Raw genomic sequence first — 22839 nt, forward strand, 5'->3', positions numbered from 1 at the left:
TAGAGCTTTGAAAACATATCCTGGGCTGGTGCCGGTTTTAATCTCTCCTGAAAATGAGAATTTCACCTTTAAAACGAGATCACTTTTTCATTAGATGATAATACATGAATAAGGCTCAGTATGGTGGAAATTTGGTTATACCACTGTAAAAGTTGGGAGACCATTGTGATAGCTGTTTTGTATTCTAAACTCTAAATAATACATTGAAAACTGTCTTATGGGCAATTTCTGAAGCTTTGGAGCTGTTCATCTCCAGCCTCCCTGGGTGTGGACAGTTACTGAGTTCCTGGCACTATGTGTATGCCAAGCACGGTGCTGCACAGATTCAGAAGGGAGGTAAGCTCCTGAGAATGACATTTTAGGGCTCTTTTTATAGGTTAAGAAATAGATCTTAAGAAGTGTAATTCATCTGAGGTCAGACAGCTGGGGGCAGAGTGAAGACCTCAAGCATTTTGGCTTAGCAAAGCGCTGATTTATATCGGGCCTTTCTGCTTTTGCGACAGCAAATCGTAATCACTGTAATACACCTCTGTGGTAGGAATTTTATAAATGGAGATCAAGATACAATTTTAACTTACAAGTTTTTCGATTTTAGAATTTCTGGGAAATTAACATTTGAATAAGACATTTTAGTATAGTGACATTCTTATGATGCAAACAACTTTTTTAGGTGTCATGCTTTTACCAAAAATATGGAAAAATGTGATCTTAACCTAAAAAGACTTTAAATGTGGATTCTAAGCCATCTAAAGTCATTAGGATTTTAACTCCCTAAGTAGTGCTTTTAAACAATTAAGTTCTGTTTGGAGTGCCTTTGTGTTATCTTAAAAAAAAAAATGCTGCTTGAATTTTTGCTTTTTCAGATTATCGTAGGTAACAGATGGTTTGCACTTAGTTCAGTGAGCCAAATGAAAAAAGAGCAGACTTTGCATAAAATTTGTGTTGATAGTGCATTTTTTCTCCCTGAGATGGATCACATGAACTTTCTGAATAATGAATAGCATATTTACATTATTCTGATCTTTTTTGCTACAGAGTACAAAAAGAATGTGAAGGACAAACAACCCAGCCTTGTCACTTTAAAAGTTATTCTTGTAAATTATTGAGAGTGTTTTTCTATTCTTACTGCATTGCTAACTCTAGGTATGTTGCATGTCCTGACTACTTCTAAAATTGATGAATTGTTCCAGTGACTTTGAAAACTGAAGGCACTTTTTATGTCATTGAACTACATTGAAATAGTAGTAAATTAATTTCTATAAGGATTTTAAACCTTCAGCAAAGCCTCGAGAACCCACATCATTTCTCTAATCTCAATTTTGGAAGTATTTAGTACAGTTGCTATCTAATATTTGACTTTCCATTGATTGATCATCACCAGTCTGTTCATAGTTGTTCGTTAACTCTTGTGTGTGCTGGTGAAAGGTGGAGGTGATGCTGGCATAAGGCAGGCAGGACGGTATTACCGAAGTGGAGGAAAATTGACTAGTGAGGAGTGTAGACACCAGCTGTAGCTGTTGGTACCAATGGTAATGGAAAGACTCTTCTGTTTTAAGAATGGGCCTTTACTTCATCATGTATAATTTTAATGCATTACATATTAGACTAGGGGAATCAGTGAAACTGAACTAAATAATTTCACTTCTACTTTTGTATGTATGAATCAGAATTCACGCTCTTTTCAAGAGTTGGAAGAAAAGTGCTCATTTTACTGAACTACATATAATTTGTATCGAAGGAAATAAAAGGGGGAACAAAGAATGAAAGAATCTTTATTCTTTTTTTGCCCTCAACAAAATGATGTCTGTAGAATACTGTTTTAAAGCAGAGAAAGTAATCTCTCTAGTGTTCACTTTGACAGAACTACTGAAATTATTTCCTCAGTTGAATTTTCTATGTCTTTAAAGACATATACAGCATTGCTAGTTTTAATAAAACATGAGATTCTAGGCTCAGAACAAGCTTATGCATTTCGTTTCAAGCAGAACCATGCCTGACCATTCCTCATAGGTGTGTGTCTTATGTAAGCATGGGCTGGAGTTTGTACATATGCAGACATATCTGCAGAAAAGTCAAAATTTCCTAACTGGTAACATAAATGACAATATTTCATATTTAAAAACAATAAAATGCTGAGAATATCTGTAACTGTAGAAAACAGCATTTTCTTCTTAACTTCTTAATCCCCAATACTAAATGTTGGTTTTTTCTCAACTGTTTATTTCAGTGCTTAGGAAAAGAGAGGCTTAGAGCTGATATCAGAAGGTCCCTAAGTTCGTTTCTGCCCTAGACGAAAAATAGCAAGCAGCCCATTCTCATTTATTATTCCCTCGGTTTTCCCACTAAGAGCTTCTTGACATCTCTTCTGACCACACCAGGTACGATGGCACTCACAGACGTTAGAGACCCTGTTTGTGCAGCTGGGATGTTCCTGGGGCGGTGGGAGCTGGTGGCTGGTTAAGATAATTCAGTTTATAATCGCAGGAGCGTTTACAGCAGGCTCCAGGTTTTCTTCTCCTCCTTCCTCCTGCCCCTTACTTCTCTTCTTTCCTCTTCCTCCTCTTTCCTTCTCCCTTCTCATTTTTCTTCTTCTGAGCGTTTATGGGCGAACTCTAGTTAAACCTGAGCCATCTCGCTCACCAGAGATCGCGCTGTCAAGGCTGAGATCTTTCGTAGACTGCACTCTGGATGTCTCCGTTAACTGCTGTCCTTGGCATGTAGGTTGTATTTTCTCCTTTGGAGAAGGTCAGCCTGAAGAGCCTCACAACATGCACGTGGCAGAGGCTGTGGCGAGCACGCTAGTGTTGGGGAAACCACACATCAGCATCTACTTTCTGGCACAAGAGCAGTATCCTTGCCATCCTCCTCTCATTCTCTTCTTACACTCCGCTTCTCTCAATCCTGACTGTAAATGCGGACTTCAGGACAACTGGCAACCTTGCAGAGGATATAAACAAACCAAATAGTGAATATAGGGCATGTAATTCTGTAACTTTTTAGAAAAGGGTGCTTTCTCAACCATTTCTAGCCTCATGTTAACTTTGTATGGAAGAGCACTTTGTAGTTACTCTAGAAAAGGGCCAGTGTTGTGTTTTCTCTAGATGGCAGCCTCTCCATTAATTACCACATTTAGTCATTGTTTTTCTGAGTAACTTTTTTTTTTAAAACATTGATACCTGAGCTAACATCTGTTGCCAATCTTTTTTATTTTTTTTATTCTTTCTTCTTCTCCTCAAAGCCCCCCAGTGCATAGTTGTATATTCCAATTGTAGGTCCTTCTGGTTGTGCTATGTGCAACGCTGCCTCAGCTTAGCTTGATGAGCGGTGCCATGTCCGCGCCCAGGATCTGAACCAGCGAAACCCTGGGCTGCCAAAGTGGAGCACGTGAACTTAACCACTCGGCCATGGGGCCAGCCCCTCTCAGTAACTTTTAAATGGCGCTAGGAAGGGCTCGGTTGATTTAATTAGACTAATACAGTTACTACTTTTTGAAATCCTGTTGTTACATTTGTTATTGTAAAAATTATTCACAGGATAGAATTCAATGAATTAGATTTGTATTCAAGTATTATCTATCTCTAAAGCATTAAGCATTGTGTATTTATTAAAAGAATTATTACACTTAAAAAACATCTACTGGCAGAACATATTTTAGACCAGCTTTTTCAAGGATAATGACCATTTTATAAGGACTTACAAGGCACTCAGTGGGGGCTTTACAAACCTAAACAGCTTTCTCCATTGAGAAAATTACCGATTTACAACTTAGACTCTAAAACTTAGAATTTAGAGAGTTGGAACCTATACGAGCACTTGTGACGTTCTTTCACAAGCCACCTCTTGACAAACTGTGACATACGGAAGCAGTGATTTCACAGCATTATTTGCTATTCTTCAAGAAAATGAAATTTTTGACTCATGGGCCCAAAGATAAACCTTAAATTTTATAATTTCACTTTATTTTTTGAACATACGGGCACTCAGTAGTTATGGAATGCCCACTTTTCTGTGCAGGACTTCTCTGTGTTCTTAGATACAGACACTAATTTTAAAAAAAAGGACATGTTCTTTGAGCTCTTGGAACTTATTGGTCTCTCTGTACCCAGAACAGAATAGCAAATGATAGGGCTTTTTTCCCCTAAGTCTTAGAGACATAAAATTCAATATCTATCATTAAAAAATAGAACCCCACGTGGTTCTGAAGTAAAATTACATGCCTGTCTCAGCATTCTTAAGGTGTTTTTTTCTATTTAAAAATTTTTAATTGTGAAATACACATCATGAAATTTACCATATTAACCAGTTTTAAGCATACATTTCAGCAGTGTTAATTCACACTGTTGTACAACCAACGTCTAGAACTTCTTGTAAAACTAAAACTCTACCCATTAAGCAACTCCCCATTTCCCTCTCCTCTCACCCTGGCACCTGCCATTCTATGAATTTGACTTCTGTAGGTGCCTCATGTAAGTGGAATCAACACACTATTTGTCTTTTTGTGACTGGTTTATTTCACTTAGCATAATGTCTTCAAGGTTCGTCCGTGTTATACTGTGTCAGAATTTCCTTCATTTTTAAGGCTGAATAAATATTCCATTGTATGTGTACACCTCATTTTGTTTAACCTTTCATCAGTCGAAGGAAACTTGCATTGCTTCTACTGTTTGGCTATTGTGAATGATACTGCTGTGAACATGGGGGTGCAAATATCTGTTTGAATCCCTGCTTTCAATTCTTTTGGATATATACCCAGAAGTAGAATTGCTGGATCATATAGTAATTTTATTTTTAATTTTTTGAGGAATTACCATACTGTTTTTTTTGGTATTTTGTTTTGAGGAAGATTAGCCCTGAGCTAACATCTGCTGCCAATCCTCCTCTTTTTTGCTGAAGAAGACTGGCCCTGAGCTAACATCCGTGCTCATCTTCCTCTACTTTATCTGTGGGATGCTTACCACAGCATGGCTTGCCAAGCGGTGCCGTGTCCTCACCCAGGATCTGAACCGGCGAACCCCTGGCCGCCAAAGCGGAATGTGTGAACTTAACCGCTGGGCCATAGGGCCAGCCCCTTACCATACTGTTTTTGATAGTGGTTGAACTATTTTATGTTCCCACCAATAGTGCACAAGGTTTCTAGTTTCTCCACATTCTCACTAACACATTATTTTATTTTTTTATTAACAGCCATCCTAATGGGTGTTAAAGCATTTTTATAGTTACAAACTTGCTCTAAAACCAAAATACAAAATGAGGCACTTTCATTCATTCACACAAAAAGAAGTTTAAAACCTTGCCTGGTTATTTTTCTAGGATTTAAGAAATTTTGTTTTATTCTCAGGATGAGTTGCGTTTTATATACGTCTATATAATAGCATTGGTCAAAAAAAGAAACTCCTAGTCTTCTCTCAACCCACAAACAGCATGTGCACATCAAAGACTCACAATAGTCTTTATTCTTTGTTACTAGGGTTCGTGCTCCGCCCTTATAGGATTGCCTGGGACCAGAAGCATCTCTGCACATTCGTGAGGCTTCCTTGACCTCACAGAGTCTCTCATTGGTTTGGTCCCAGTTCTCTGGGTCCAGGCATGTAATACAAAGGAATGAAACAGGTCACTGCAAAATAGTATAGGAATGGTGGGGAACTGTGGTGAACCAGAGAACAACCAATATTAAAAATACTATGTGCCCGAAAACCTACCCTGGGAGTTGGGAGGAGTGACTGATAAAACCCCGCTGGGGCTGGCCCCGTGACCTAGTGGTTAAGTTCTGCAGCTCTGCTTCGGTGGCCCTAGTTCAGTTCCCAGTGCAGACCTACACCACTCAGCGGCCATACACGATAGAGGAAGACTGGCACAGATGTTAGCTCAGGGCGAATTTTCCTTAGCAAAAAACAAAATAACCCAGCAGAGTCCCTGACATTGTGAAAAAAGTAGATGTGAAAGGAGACTGCAGCCTAGAAAACCCATGTTTTTGCTCCAAATATGTTGGAACACATTGGTGTATAAAACAATTGCAAATATATTTTCCCTTCTTAAAAATACACATAGAGGGGGCCAGCCCCGTGGCCGAGTGGTTCAGTTCACGCGCTCCGCTCTGGCGGCCCAGGATTTTGCCCGTTCGGATCCTGGGCGCAGACATGGCACAGCTCGTCAGGCCATGCTGAGGCAGCATCCCACATGCCACAACTAGAAAGACCCACAACTAAAAATACACAACTATGTACTGGGGGGCTTTGGGAAGAAAAAGGAAAAATAAAAAAAATCTTTAAAGAAGAAACACACATAGAAAGGAAGAGACTGGGAGATATGTAGCAGCTGTTGATTAGAGTTGACTCCTTAAAGCTATCTATCTGCAATGATTTAAATTTTAAGTCTTCCAGACTTCCCTCTTCTCTTAAAGCTGCTCTGAGCGGGAGCAAAAGTCAGTCTTGCTCAGTGGAATGTCCTTCCCCTGCTTCCTAGATCCTGTGTTCATCTTATAGGCTGGCTTCAACATCCTTTCTTTCAGCCAAAAGTGTTGTCTTGTAAAAATGGTCAATGAAAGCCTCATCTCCAAGCAGATTCTTCTCTTTCAAATTCATGGATCACAACTACCTTAGGTCTTGGAAGTATCTCAGCAGTGAGGATAAAGACAATGGAGAGTTGATAAATTTTACTGAAATGAGAAAGATAAAAATCTGTTGGTGTGTGATGTGAATATTCCCCGTGTTTGGTTTTGTCATTGTCTGGGCAAAGTGGGTAAAGGGCAGAAGTTTTCTTTTCTGGTTTTGTAGAAAATTGTTCTATGCAGGTTCCTTGGTAGAGCTTTCATTAAAGGTATTACCTAATAGTCTGAATTCAGTATTCCTTCCAGGGGTACAGGGAAAAGGGGAGAGGGAAAGAGGAGTTACGGTTGTTAACACTAAAATAGACTTGTTGCATCAAGTGAACCTTTAAACTGAGGAAAGGTTTACCAAATCAATATTTATGTGATCTGAGTAGTGGATGTGAAATGGTGTAATGCCCCTTGGCACTTTTCCAAAGTCATCAATATTATGAGGACATACTTCATGGGTTTGTAAATTTTCTAGTCACTGTGAACTTCCGTGACTGCCACTATTTGGAAGGTGAGGCTATTGCGTGAGGTGGGAAGCCGTTGGCAATACGCACTTTGGTATAAACTGTTCGCTTGTAATCTGACAGTGGTTTATACATAGGCAGAGAATCAAGAAAAACTTAGTTTTTTAGCCACAAATAAGAAATCGTATCGTTAAATCCTAGAATCTGAGTTGGCGCCTACCTTAGCTAATACCCTTCTAACTCAACCTGGTTCTGCAGATTTCTGAATCTTTCCGAATTACATGTCCTCTGTTTAAAATAATGACAGAAATATGAACATTAACTGGGAGGCAGCTTCTCGTGAGTAGGAACACTATTAGGGAGGTCTGTATTTTATTGGGTCAGTATTGTACTCTTTTTTATCTTATATCCTTTATTCGGAGTTTTGTCTTGTAGTATAACCTGGGTAGAGTCCTTGTCGTCTTACATCTTGCCATTCACATATTTGAAGAAAGTTATCATCTCTTCTCTAAGTCCTTTTTTTCCTCAAGAGTGAAAAATAGTGAAATATAGAAATACTACCACCTTATGTTTCTGAAGCTGTTTGCTATTTGGCAGATGCTTTTCTTGTTCGTGTAATAGCAGATTGGGTTTTAAAGTTGAGGAGAAGACTGAGACTCCGGTGACTGGCCCAGGCACATGGCCGGTGACTCTCAGCGCTTACTGGCTGGACGGAGAGCAGGGTTCTGTCCCTGGGCCCCAGCGACATCCCTGCTTATTGTACCTGAACACTTGCAGTTTCTTTAATTGCTTTGCAAGAGGTGGTGTGGTTTCCAGACCCCTAACCCTATCCTGGCCACTCTTCACTGGACATGCTTGGTCAGCATTTAAGAAAAAGTTAGTGGCTATAGCCAAACATCCATCCATTCAGGAAATATGCGAGTGGCTGCTATGTGCCAGGCGTTCTCTAGGTATTGGGCATACACCAGTGAACAAAGCAGTCACATGACATCCCTGCCCTCAAGAAGCTTACATTCTGAGGGTTTACACTGGGGTTCAGGCCCCTGCTCCCACAACCAACACCCAAGAGGAGTTTGGAAAAGGGGACCACAGAGTTCGCATACCAGATTCTGTGCTGTTAAAGAGTGCAGGTGGAAATTGTATATGAAAACTTCAGATGATGTATCAAATATGTATCTACTATCTCTGCTCATTTCTCCCTTTTCATCCGTTCAAACAGATTAAGAAAATAATGTTGACTTCAACTGCAGTGTACCAATTTATTTCCAGGCACAAAACAAGGCCACAGAAAAACTTTGGTAATAGAAGAGAAAGGTCCCTGATATTACCAGAGGACATTTGAAATAAAAATCCAAGCAAAATGAAAAAACCATGGAAGATTTGATTTTGCAGGGCCAAAAGACTTTATTTGTTCTGAAATATGTTTCAAATTCAGAAATATGGGGGGAATTGAGAATATTAGATATTTGAGAACCCAAGAGGTGGATAAGGAATGAACTAGATAAATTGTGAAATGAATACAGTGTTTCAGAAAATGTTGTATGTTTTAGTAAAAGCAGTAAAAGCCTTCAGCTTGTTATTGCAGGAAGCCTTCTTAGAGTAAGTCATTGGAGGATTTTGTAGCTAGAAGGAATAAGTTTTAATATGTGTTGGAATTTTTGATACAAATATAAGTTAATGATACTTATCCAGTTATTTTTCTTGGTTCTTAGTTTTTCTCCATTGCTTATATTTTAATAACTGTTCCATGTCTTAAGATAGTGCGGTTCATGAGTTTGAAAGGTTACAATCTATTGGAGATGAGGTTTTAAGATCCCAACATCTTCCCAATATATTTTTGGTAACGTCTTGCTGATGACTTTCAAATTATCTTTCATCAGCTGCGTGTTAGGTGGGCTGCCAAGAGCCTGGGAGCAGCTGGAATTCTGCATTTCTCCTTGTTTCTAGGTTATGACATGGAGGAGAGAACCTGTGCTTTGGAGCCACACAGCCTTAGGTTCAAATTGTGCTCTGTGATTTTGAGCAAGCTACTTAACATCCCTGAGCATCAGTGTCATCGTCTGAAGATGGGGCATTTTCCTCGAGGTGCTTGTGAGGCCTAAATAAAATATTGCATGAGAGAGCAATGAATGACCCCAATTATTAGTTTTTATTTTCATATCCCAAAGCCTGTGGTAAAATGGCCTTGCTTAAAAATGGAATCTCCTTTGAATTGTTTTTTCTTCCCAAATGATAGTCTCAAATATTTCTTCCTGCCTCCCTCCCTCCCTCGTTTCTCACTCTTTCTCACAGCATCAGAACTAAAGGAACACTATCCTGCATCTCCAGCAATTCTCCTTCTCTTCAGCATGCTATATTGAGTTCGATGATGTAATCGTTAGCTAACATTGGCCTTTACCCAAGCTGTGGCGACAAATTTCTTTCCTTAAGGCATACTCTGGATACTATTTCATCTCAGTTTAGAATGTGTACTTCATAACTGGACTATTTGTTGGCAGAGAACTGCCTGTGCTTTGCTTTCTGGGATGTGGAAGTTAACACTGTGCTCCTCAGAGCACTCTGCTTCCTCAGACCAGTGCTCATCACAGGAAATAGTCTGAAAGAATTGTAAACTTCATGCTTGTCTCTTTCCGTGGGGTCAACCGACCCACATCTTCAGTGGCTGTAACAAAATACAACCATTAGCAAAAAAAAAGTTTTGTGGGTTTTTTTTTGGTTGTGAAACTTCATGACATTGCTTCTAAAAGGCTAATGCCCATGTTATGTCTTCTTATGAAGAGTCAGATAGACTTGATTTTGTATCGTGACTTTGATATGTACTGGCTAGTACCTAACCTCTCTGAGCTTTGGTTGTCTCATCTGTAAACTAGACATAGTAGTAGTACCTACCTCATAGGGTTATTGGGTAATTTCATTGGGTCAGTATATGTAATGCACTTAGCCTAGCTCCTAAAACTTAGTATGCCTTTGACAAATGTTAGCTCTTAGTAGTAGCAGCAGAAGTAAAAGTCATAGTGGTGATAGTATATTCACGTACATTTTATGAACATGTCTCATTCCAGGGACTTAGCAGAACTCTTCTTAAATTTTAAATTGATGATTGCCCACTCTTTAAGCAATATCAATGGAAGTCTCTCTCTTCTTATATATTCCTGCTGCCATTTTTCTCTTCCCAGGATAACTGTAGGTTGCCTGTCCCTGAATCCTGTTCCTTCCAGCTCTGACCTCAAGGTCAGCCTCCACGGAGGAGGTGGACTTAACAGGCTCTTCTCTTGCTTCTGACCCTGCCTTGATAAGTAGGTGCTTGTTGCCTTGTGGCTCCCAAATCTTTGCTTCAGATGCTTCAGGCTATTTCTCTTTTTCCTCTGCTACTGCATCTTGTCCCCTTCATTCACTTCCAGGTCACTTATATAAAGAGGCAGGTTTCTCCAGGTCTTCTGAGTAAGAGTGGCCAGGTTCCTAAAACAAAAGTTAACATTCAGTTTACCAAGCTTACACTTTCTGATTGCTTAAAATATTTTCTGCCATCTCTTCTCCATAAAGCCTTCCAGACTGACCCAAGAAGAATACCCTGCTTCTTCTAGGAAACCTGGCACTGGATCCAGCATCAATGTCTACTTGTAGAACAACTGATGGATTGGAACTGCTTATTCCTCAGCAATGAATTGGGGAAAAGAAGAGTTTTCTGTAAGAAGGAACTATTGGTGATTATTATAGTGAAACACATATATTAAAGCTCTCTATATTATATTTAGTCTTGAATGCTATTTGGCACTGATTTTAGAGTTTGGGGCATTTTGAGACTTTGATAAGTGTCAAATGTGTTTTAAATCTTAAAACATAGGTTGTGCGTAACAGATAGCAAACATGTTTTAGGAAAGAATCATCAAAGACAGAAAGTTTCTTATTGTGGCATATGTTCCATCAAAATATATTTCAAGGCAGAGTCGTATCAAGCTTAGGGATTCATGAGAATGTATTTTTGGCTATAATAGATAATATATATGTATATATGTTATATATATTTGTATATCTCCTTTAATTCTTTAATAAAAATGTTAGTACTTTTTCAACACAGAAATTGTTAAAAATTTTGCAAATAGTTAAAAAATTAAAAATATTTTAGTATCTTTTTCAGTTCAAGGATGTGTGGTAAGTGCCAAAGGAGTTCTCTGAAGACACATAGAGCACAGTTTCTGCCCTCCAGGTTTATCAGATGTGTATGTGTTGGGGACAGGATAATAAGCCAAATACATATGGTGCTCCAGTCCAGGGCACAGGTGATGACTGCCATCCGGAGAGATGTCAACAGGCTATCTTTGAGCTCTCTGAAAAGGGATCACTTCCACTTGAGGGGATCAAGAGGAAGTTTCATGGAGAAGGTAGGATTTGGAAAGGATCTTGATAGGGGAGTAAAAGGATATCTGCAGGTAGACGTGAGGTTGAGAAGACATTCTTGATGGGGAAACAGCAGGAGCAAAGGGCTCTAAAGAGTGTGAGACCTGCTGGCAAAATAGCACCCAGTTTTCTTTGACCAAAGTAAGGGGGGGATGGAAGGGAATTGGAGGGAGGGGAAAGGAAAGGCAATAACAGTAATAGCTCACATTTATTGAGTACTTTGTGCCAGGCACTGTTTTAAACACTCATGTTAACTAATTTAATCCTAAGGAAGATACGACTAGACATACAGGTTGGGTCATAGTTGGGACTTTGAATGAGGTCAGGAGTTTGCATTTTGGTTTGCAGTGAGGTGTCTGAATTGCAGCAAGGAATAACTGAGCTCCTGTGGAGTGAGGACCATGGGGTGAACTGAGGTTGCAACAATGAGGATAGCGTTCATGGATATTTTAAATTGCAGTAATTGGGCATATATTTAGTCCCCGTGAGCAGTAGTGTTAGTATTTTGATATTTGCAAATTTCCAGGTCTCCAAGAAAGAGGATATCTTTTGAAATAGAGTAGCACATGAGTTTATTTTATACTTCAGTATTGATTTGTGACCACAGAACTGCTATATAAAAATTTTTAAAAGTATCTTAAGAGCAAATCAATTCTGTTACCTGCTTTAAAGATACTTAACTTTTAAACCTTGAGCTAAAATAAATTTTACTGAAATGACCTTCTGTAAACCTATTTCAGGCTTAGCATTTTTTAGATATAATTTGATTTTGAAAGAAAACACATAGTACCATAACAATATTTACTCTCACCTGTTCCTTGATATTATTGATTAAGCTAATATATGCAAAGTAACTACTTTTTTTTTTTCCTTTTGGTCTTTTTTGTAGTCCTTGAGACTTTTTAGGATACTTGCCTTCTAGGAAAAATATATTTAAAGTATGAAAGTGTATATTTTGATAGAGGGAGGGCAAAGAAATGTTTATATTTCAGAAAAATGCAGGGAAATGCTCATAAGAATTCAGGCCAAAATTTGGGAAAACTGTGTTTTTCCCACACACCAAACAGCTTGTAAACAGCCTATGTTTGTTCTTTGTGATTGATGGCCAGGGGACAGTGCAAGGTTGAAAGAATTCACATCAGATTAATTTGGCAGGGTTCTGACAGTTCCCTGATATTTAATTCTAGGCACACTTTCTGTCCTGTTATTTCTGTGTAAACTTCTTGGTTAAGGAGTTACACTGAGGGAGTCCTGCTGTCTTATCCACCCTGAATTGTGCCTGCCATCCATCTAGTGCCTCTGGAATCCTGCTCCCAGGCCAGACCTTGCTGTGAAGACAGCCCTGGTGGGACCCAGCCCAGCGGTGGTGCCAGTAGCCCTGGAGAGGGGCTCTTCACTGGAAGAAGCAGCACTGGGCTGTGGCCTCTTTTCGGCTTTCTGGCAGCAAGTCTTTCATTAGCATGGGGTGCTGGGATATGCTTGGCTAAGGAGGAAAACCCGAGGCAAAGTGTTGAAGAAAGTCCAACTCTTTACTTGTGTCCATGCCCAGAATGATGCATTGCTTGTATGCAGCCAGTTGTAAAAGGAAGAAACCAAACCCAAATGTGAAATGCGAGTTTCTTAATGCTTTCGTTTCCAAGTTTAAAGTTTTCTTGCAGGCAACTTCCCTGGGGAGATATCACCCAGTGGCCATGCTCAGGAAATTGTATTTGCAAAGTTCTTTGAACTGAGGCTACAGAATATCATTGAGACTGAACAATAATGTCAGTAGTGGCTGTAGCAAGACCTCTTAGGCAAGAGGAAGAGAGGAATCTAGGCTATACTTGGGGCCTTTGAGACTAAAATCCAATCTGATACTCTTTGACTTTTAACTGGTTTAAATGCTACACTAATTATAAGGAGCAAGTACATGAGGATTTCTATTTCCATAAATATAGTGGGCTATATTTTAAGTGGATTGAAAATTAGTCAATCATATTTACTATAATCTATCATCTTAATTTGTGTTTTGTATTTTTTCTCATTTCTTGGCAATTTTTGGATTTTACTTATTTTTCCATTTATTTCCTCCCCTTATTTAAATGATATGCACTCTACTTCTATTCTTTTAGTGCATACCTCTGAAATTTTACCATGCATACTTTAAAAAAAGTCCCTCAGCTCTCCTCTTTAATGATACAAAAACCATAAAATTCATGAACTATAACTTACCTGTATTTGCTGTCTTGCATTTTAGTTTCTGAATTCTCTCTTTAGCTGTGTCTAATATGTTGTTTAACTCATACACTGAGTTTTTAATTTCTTTGATTATATTTTTTATTTCTATAAGTTCTGTTCTTTTAAAAAATCTGCCTGGTTATTTTGGTTGTCTCTTGTTTTGATTCATTTTTTAAAATTTAATCGTTTATTTCTTTGAACTTTTTCTACATAGTTATTCCATATGCTTGTCTAGTATTTCCAGTACCTAAAGTCTTAGGGGGTTTAAATCTGCTGGTTGTTTCCGTTGACTCTAACATGTAATGGTTTATTTTATTATTTGTGTTTGGAAATTTTTGATTATGAACTCATGTTGAATTTAATCAGTGGGAATTCTGAAGGCCTAAATAGGGTAGGCTTTCCTCTGGGGAGGACTTAGATTTGTATTCACAAATACGCTAACAGACTACTTTATTAGGTGCATAAAACTGCTACTGACCTGGACTACATTAGCCCCCTTTGTCCTGCCCCAGCACAGTCTTAGTTTCAAATCTCTCATCTGGAGGAGGGCCTGAGGCTTTGTGCTTACATAGACATTTTTCCCTTCATATTAACTTACCGTCCAGTCTTCTGCTTTCATCTCTCTTCTTCGTGTTTATCCTCTCTGTATCTGTCTATCTGTCTGTTTCTTTCTGTGTGTGTATCTGTCTGTCTCTGTCTCTTTGCCTTGGGAAATTTCCATTATTTTCAACTGAGCTCTACCATATGATGTCGTCTCTTACCTAGGATTTAGCTGTGTTTTTGTAGGAAAGCTCTGCAGAGTATGCAGCCCACTATATTTATGGAAACAGAAATCTTCATGTACTTGCTCAGAATAATTAGTGTAGGGAAATTTTGTAGTTTTCAATAAACAATTATGATATGAGAAAGATATACCTACAAGAATTAACAGTTACATATATTTGTAAAATTTAGCCTCTCATTTCTCAGGTCTCCTGACATCTGAAAGACTGTTGTAGAGCCTTCAAGAGACTAATGTCAGTAGGCTGATGTTTGAGTATAAAGGAATTTTTTGTTCAGAAAGAGAATTTTTGCTTCTTAAGCACAAAATCAAGATTTTTTTTCTCTCCTTTAAATTCCTCTCCTAAAATTTGGATAAAGAAGAAAAGACTTGTTTATACAAAATCTCTTGGAGGAGAGGGGTGGGAGGGGGCGAGGATGGAAGGGGAGCCTGCCCCTTTGGTCTCATTGGGCTTCCCTGAAATGCCTTTGGGGAGTGAGTTGGAGAACCACTGAGCGGAGGTGCAGCTTTGGCCACCTAGTTAGGAAGGAGATCTCTTCCTCTCAGAGCGTTGCAAGGCACATAGTTTGGTCATGAGTAGCTGGAGATAGAACTCAGTGTGATTACCCATATGGTGCCATTGACAGAGCACTGGATGGAATGGGGAGACCTAGCTTCTGAACCAGTCTCATTGGCTGTCTGTATGCCCGGAAAAAGTCCCCGGGCTTCAGTTCTCTCCTTTAAATTTAGAGTACTGGACTGGCAATCCACTTTATTCTAAATCTTAATTTCTATGGATCTGCATATCTTTAAAAATAAAAGTAAATAGCTTTTATAAATGAATTATTTTTGGTGTTCCAAGTTGCGAGTTTCAAACACACGTCTTTGGTTTATATTATAAGTTAACAAGAGCCACTACCATGCATTGAGTGCCTGCTCTGGAGTGAGCACTTCACATGCATCATCCCGTTTGACCTTCATAACAACCTTCTGAGAATGATGTCTTCATTTTACCAATGAGAAAATGAGGGCTCACAAGTAAACACGGTCTGCCTGCCTCTAAAACCCCACGCTCTTCCTACCTGGCTTGCTAATTTTAGGAGTCTGCTTTTATCACTTAGCTATAGGATCAAATGCGTGTGGATGGTAATATTATAATTACACTTGCTTCATATTAGAATTTTGGAATTGATGCCTGGAAGGATGGGAATAATTGTTGTTTTGTTGTTGTTGCCATTGTAAAGGAGCTAACAAAAAGCAATTTGCCTGCTCCTTTCCCCTTCAACCCCACCCTGGGAATGAGTAAAATAATTGGCTTAAGTCTTTATGTATTTTTGTACGTAGTTGTGACTGTCACGTCGAACCCTGATTTTTTTCTAGCTTGTTTGTAGTGGGGAAAATTAAGAGCCACAATGTGCCATTAGGAACAAGTTCTTAGCATACGTGACTGGTTTCTCTGTGCTCACTTGCTGTGCATAGTGATAGTACTTTAACTTTTGGAAGTGGAGAAGTTACCAAAAATTATTGATCGGGCAAGAGTCAAGGATGACTCAGAGTTAGACTCTATCCCTGCCTCTAGATGAAGTTATAATCCAACGTGGTGGTATTTTTCCACATATTTTCCCTACATTTGTGTTCTTAAAGCTATCCTTCAGCCCACCAGAGAAGTTTGCCTTGACTTTTTCAATTGAATAATACCCTTCACTGGGTATCTTAGATATGCTACGCTCTTGGTCTGCCCCATTAGAAAGCACATTTTGGTTATGAGTATTTCTCTATTTGAAGAAACAGGAGGTATTTAGAATTCTAAAAAAAAAAAAGAAAACAACTAAACAGACAAGCTCTAGAATATGAAACAAGGAAATGGCCCAAAGTTGTAGTTGTAATTATTAGTATTTGTTGCATTTTCATCTGATTCCTAAATAAATTATCTTTACACTCACAGAAAGATGTCCTAGAGAAAGGACACCACACAGATAGGGGTTCGGATGTGTGACCTGTAGGAGTGGCAAGTCCTGAGGGAGGCACAAGTGATAATATGAACCATTTGTTTCCTGGGGTTTTCATTCGACAGTGAGCTGTTTACCCTCAAATTATCACGCTGGAGTTCTGCGTGCTTGGTTAGCGATTGGGTGCCTGGGAGCTCGCGCTCAGAGCACATTAGGCAACTCAGTGGTGCTAAAGCTGTAAATGATGAAACGTTTTGCTGCTTGCAAACAAGAACATTCCGGCAAACTGGATTTGTTGAAACCTTCCTGTGAAAGATTCTTAAACAAACTTGGTCTTTGTTGACATAAGACAAATAAAATAGAGAGGCCAAGTAGTGAGAGTTTAGGAGGCTCAAAGAATTTGCACAAGCTATACTTTTTGGTAATAGTCATAAAATGTTTGTCCCTTGGTGATAGGAAATCATTTGCTTACACCTTAGAACATTCCCTAATGACCAGCTAGATTCAGTCTGTGTACCCTAGATTTAAAAAAAGTAGATTTCTAAATAGTCAGAGAAAATATGGATGTAACTTCATGGACTATATGTAACCCTAAAAGGTAATACTGTTTGGAAAGAAGAAAAGACAAATTCAATCAAAATCCTAATCAGGTAATGTGCTCAGAGTGAGGAACAGGAAGAGATGATCCCAGACAGGTTCATTATGGCCGCAATAATGGAGTTCATTTGAGGGGCTCAGACTTAAAAGGTAATGGTATGAATCTGTGAAAAATACAAAGGAATGTTTGAGCTGAAACTTCATGAAATATTTAGCCAGGAAGGTGACCAAGAAAGGGGGAACCTGGTGCGGTAGTGGTGAGTGACTGAGAGAAGGCAGAGCTGTGAAATCCCTCTCTTGCTTTTGTCTTTACAAGATGTGTGGCTATCTGACTAGGAGGTTAGAACAAATAACTAGAAGGAAACCTGAAGCCCAGATTGGTGAGGAGAACCTAGATGCTTTGAACTGGTTCACAGTTTCAGGCCTGGATGAATTACATCTCGCGATATTAAAATAATTTGTAGATGTGAGTGTGGCGTGACTATCTGTAATCTCGGAGATGCCCTGAAGTACAAGAAAGGGAGCAGAAGAAAGGAAAGAGGCAGTTACTCTTATTTTTAAAATGCAGGCCAGTGTATGTCCTGGAAACCACAGATTAGGGAGCTGGACACAGTTTACCACCAAAATTCTGGCAAGTTGTGGTATGTAGTTGGAAAAGAAGTGACTGATTCCCGAAATGCATCATGAGTTCACCAAGACCAAGTTATGCCTGACAAGCTCCACACCCTCTTTTTACCTGGTTATTTGAGTGTTGGATTTGAGAAGTTTAAACATGATATGTTAGATTTCAGGAAAGCGTTTAACACCATGTGTTGTGATAACCTTGGGATAAGCTGGAGAGAAATGTGGATTTCTAGTTGGTTGCATGATACACCAGAGTGTTGATTAATGGGTCGATACCCAATGGACGTTCCTGGTGGCATGCCATGGCGCTCTGTCCTTGGCCTGTCAGGTTTAACAGTTTTTATCATTTACTTGGATTAAAATAGAAGACATGCTTATTAAATTTGCAGTGACATAAAGATAGGATGCTTAATACATTGATTGATGGACTTGTATTACACATAATCCCAAATAATATGCAATTTAAAATCCTGAATTTAGGTTTTAAAATAATCCGTGAAACAAAATGGAATCAAGAAGACCAGTCTATACAGATACCTTTGAGAAAAAAGACCTGAAGGTTTTAGCTGCCTACAAACCAAGTGTGAATCATTCATTCACTGAATAAATGTTTACTGCCCTCCTATCTATATTTCAATCACTGTGAGTACACTGGGAATGCAACAAATGAATAAAATATAGAGCCAGCTTTCAAGAATCTTTTAGTCTCAGAGGGTATTTGTTTTCTAGGGTTGCCGTAAAAAGGTACCATAAACTGGGTGGCTTAAAAGATTTATTGTCTCACAGTTTTAGAAACCAGAAGTCCAAAATCAAGGTGGCAGCAGAGCCATGCTCCTTCTCAAAACTGTAGGGGAGGGTCCATCTTTGCCTCTCTAGCTTCTGGTGGTGGCCGTCAGTCTTTGGTGTTTCTTGGCTTGCAGCTGCATCGCTCCAGTTTCTGCCTCTGTCATCACATGGCATTCCCCTTGTGTGTCTTCTTGTCACAAGGCATTTTCCTCTTCTTATAAGGACATCAGTCATATTGGATTAGGACTCACCCTAATAACCTCATCTTAATTTGATGGCACCTGCAAAGACCCTGTTTCCAAATAAGGTCACCAAAGAGGGTACCAGGGTTTAGGACTTCAACATATCATTTTGGGGAGCACAGTTCAACCCATACCAAGGAGTAAAACATATTCATCCAAGTAGTTGGCTATAATTATGACAAAGAAAAAGTGCCGTAAAAATACAGAGTGCTGTGAGAACAAGTAATAGGGTGATCTGACATAGCCTGGGGGAGGATGTCAAGGATGACGGAGAACTATCCAGGCAGAGAAGAGAAGGAGTAACTTCCAGGAAGAAGAAACAAGTGCGTAGGAGTCTTGGAGGCAGTGCGAGGCTTAGAGTTCTGAGAAAGTTGAAAGCAATCCAGTGTGGCTCAAGGGTATGAGGAGGAGGCAGAAGATGTGCTAGGGAGGTGGCGGGGGGCCAGATCCAGCAGTGCTTTGGACACGGTGCGGAGGTGCTTTGAGGTGGCTATTAAAAGTGAAACCAAAAGATTTAATAGAAGCATAGAGAATGGAGGAAGATAGTAAGCAAAGTAGACTCTCTCCTTGCTGACCACATTTGGAATGCTTTGTCTTGTTGGGTGTGTCGTATTTGGAGTTCGTGTTTTTCAGCTGTGGTCAGTGTAGTCTGAATTCATATATGTATCTGAGAGAAGTCTTGGGATGATAACCATTTGGGATTGTTTGAATGAGAAGACTTTTCTGTATTTGTCCTTAAGGCAGAATTAGGCCAATGGGTAGGAGTTAGAGGAGGCTCCATGAAAGAGAAGGTCTTCTAGCAATGAGAGCCGCGCAAGGCGAGAACGGGCTGCCTGGAGAGTTAGCCTCTCCTTGTCCGTGGAGGATGGCCACCTGTCAGAGGTGAAAGGGATCCTATAGTGAAGGTGAGGTGCGGAGTAATTCCCTCCAAGGTCCCCTATGAGAAGTATCCGCTAAGGTTTCAAATGTGATGTTAAGATGTCTAAAATACATTTACTTATACTTTATAATTAAAAATTAAGAGCATTAAAAAGGCTTTAAAATGAAATGTCACTGGGGGATTATTAAATAACTGAATTCATTTAAAAATCTTTGTAATACAACATTAAAGTCAGTTATGTCTCAATTAAAAAAAAACTTTGCAGAATTATGTAGGCACATTGGTCTCACCTGAGACTCTGCTGTAAGTGCGTAAGCATCCTTAACCTCAAGTCTTTGGTACGGCCCTGTCTTTCCTTGTCCTGATGTTTTCTCAGCTACCCTTATTCGGCTTGTTCTATCAAACTTGTTTCCAGGGAGCAATTGCCAGTCATCTATGTTAAGCCAAATAAATCCTCTTTAGAAGTGATGGCATGTAAATATGTACATTCTGTTTTATACCAAGCAAGCAGTTTTACCTTCCCTGGGGGAGGAGGGAGCAGGCGGGTGCACAGTATGTATGAGCAAAAGTTAATCCACCAAGTGCCATGGGACCCAGTCCCCTGGTTGGGGGAAGGGAGCGGGGTCATATTCAAAGAAACATCAAACCAGCTGCCAAAAGTTTTCTTGTTTTTTTGGTTTTTTTTTGAGGAAGATTAGCCCTGAGCTAACATCCGCCACCAATCCTCCTCTTTTTGCTGAGGAAGAGTGGCCCTGAGCTAACATCTGTGCCAATCTTCCTCTATTTCATGTGTGGGATGCTGCCACAGCATGGCTTGATAAGCAGTGCTAGGTCCGTGTCTGGGATCCAAACCAGCAAACCCTGGCCTGCCAAAGCAGAACACGCAAATTTAACCGCCGTGCCACCAGGCTGGCCCCTTAAAATTATTTTTAAAAGGAATTTTGACCTTCATTTTTATCTCGTGAAGGAGACCCAAATCATATTCCATGCCAGTCCTTCTCAAAACCCTGCTTTCCTCTCCTCCCCACTTCTCTCTGCCAGGTGGATTTTCTCTAGGCCACCGCTTTTCCCCTGCCCCCGTCCCTTTATTATATAAATCAGCCTGGCTTCTTGGTGCTAATTTTTCTAATTCTGTTGTGTTTTTATTTTTCTTCTTTGAGTCCAAAGGAAAGCTCAGGAGCCTCTCAGAAGGCCAGAAAGAGCCTTCCTGCCGTCTCTGCGGTAGCTCAGAAGGCCTGGGAAACGAACCTCTGTGGAGGACAGGGTGGGGACCAGAAACACACAGGCCAGTGAATCTTCTCACCTGTGTGTGGGCAAGATGGCCAATGTTGTAGGGGTAGTCGGTGGACAAATCGGACTACAATATTCATGTGGAGGATGGCCAGGAAGGTAGGCTGAGGCCAGGTGGCAGAGGAGTGGTTTTGAAACCCAGGCTGAAGTGTTGGGGTTGTTGGAGCTGTTGGCAGGAGACGGATTAGATACAGCATAAATAAATAATTCAAAGCACTAAAATTCAACTCATTCTGTATATTTCATAATTCTCTGTTACTTAGGAGTATACTGATATTTATAAACATTTACAAGCATATTGAATTACCGACACTAAACTCTGACCAAAAGAATTCGTTGACAGATCTCTGTGCAGCATGGTTTCAAATAGTTGCTTCCTCTCCCAGGCATCATTGAAAGTCAGGGCTGGGAAGAACTGTTAGTTTCCTGGACGTAGCTGGAATTCAGAGCCTGAGATAGACATTTCTCTCTCTGTGTCTCAGTGCTGAATCCTCTGAAGGTCAGATGAAACACCTCTTTGCAAAGATGCAGCAGGAGTGTAAGGAGCAAGGGAATTTTATTTATCTTTCTTTTTGTTCTATTCTTATTTTAATACTACAGGTGCACCATTGCTGTATTGTAATTCAGAGCCATTACAGAGGTTTTAGAGAAGGCCAAGTTGCACTTTTATTCTGGAGCAATGAAAGATTAAATGTAATTTTTTTTTTTTGAGGAAGATCAGCCCTGAGCTAACTACTGTCAATCCTCCTCTTTTTGCTGAGGAAGACTGGCCCTGAGCTAACATCCGTGCCCATCCTCCTCTACTTTATATGTGGGACGCCTGCCACAGCATGGCTTGCCAGGCAGTGCCATGTCCGCACCTGGGATCTGAACTGGCGAACCCCGGGCTGCTGAGAAGCGGAACGTGCGAACCTAACCACTGCGCCACCAGGCCGGCCCCAATATAAATGTTTTTAGAAAGAAATTTGAGAAACTCTCTGAGTTGTAGATATATGTGTCTGTATATTTTAAATTTCTGCGTAAATGGAGGTCTTAAAATGCGTTATACGTTACTTTTTTCATAAACTGTGTTCCTTGTAGAGCCCACTCTTCTCACGTTATTTAAATACTTTATTTCTTTAGAAAACTGTTATTGATCAATGATTACCGAGTAGAGTTTTTTAGAAGATCATGAGGTAATTTGAATTCTGAATTGTATAGTAACTAAGCTATTGCTATTCAAAATTAAAAATCAAAATAGATGTTTCCAGGAAGTTCTGATTGAGGTTTTGCAGATTCATATGCTTATTTTAAGGATTTTTTGCTATTTGTTAGGGAAATAACTTCAGTTCTTATTAAATGTTTATTCAAAATTCAGGATCTTTTTCCCAGACAGGAATTTTTTCAAATAAAGTACGAAAGAGGGAAAGTTGAAGTTGTAAGTAATTGATTTTAAGAAGTGGCTGGTTATATGAATTATCAAAATTTCCAAACGAGTTTTAAAGGTTATGGATGTTACTTCATTATTAGAAAAGTTCAAAGTTGGTTTTCTTATTTTTGGTCTTTGCTCTAAGGACTAGTTGAGCAGTATTCAGTCTTTTTTTAATGAGTTCTGGAGTGGAAGAATGCATGTGGAATCAGATTTGTCATGGCGCCCCCCAGGAAGACTCCACCGCTAACCCCAACCCCTGCCTGAGTGTGAATAGTGTCCCCCTGTGTGTCCTGGTGGCATCCTGGACTCCCTTACCCACAAGCATACTATATGGTAATGCCAATTGTACCTGTCCTTCCCCCTCTGCCGGTTTTCCCTGCCTCCCAGAATTTTGTTTAGAAATCATATGTAGACTATTTCCCTTTTCCTTTTCAAAATTTCTAAGGCTTGATCTTTCAGAGAAATTGACAGTTCATTAAGCAATTGAGAGGTTGAGTTCAGTCTATGCAATAATACAAAAATTAAGAAAAAGTCTGGTGAAGACTTAAGTTGCAGAAATTGTTTATAGTTAGGCGTATTAATAAGTAGAATATAAATGTGACAAAAATGTCAGACTAGTTTTAAGG

At 39.6% G+C, this 22839-nt stretch overlaps 1 protein-coding gene across 5 annotated transcripts in view; it reads left to right on the top strand.

Annotated features, from left to right (window-relative positions):
- SLC7A2 (solute carrier family 7 member 2) overlaps positions 1-22839 on the top strand; it is a 65251-nt gene that overhangs the window by 8880 nt on the left and 33532 nt on the right. The gene's annotated exons all lie outside the window — the stretch shown is intronic.

The sequence above is a fragment of the Equus caballus genome, chromosome 27, assembly GCF_041296265.1.
Source record: "Equus caballus isolate H_3958 breed thoroughbred chromosome 27, TB-T2T, whole genome shotgun sequence".
NCBI lineage: Eukaryota > Metazoa > Chordata > Mammalia > Perissodactyla > Equidae > Equus > Equus caballus.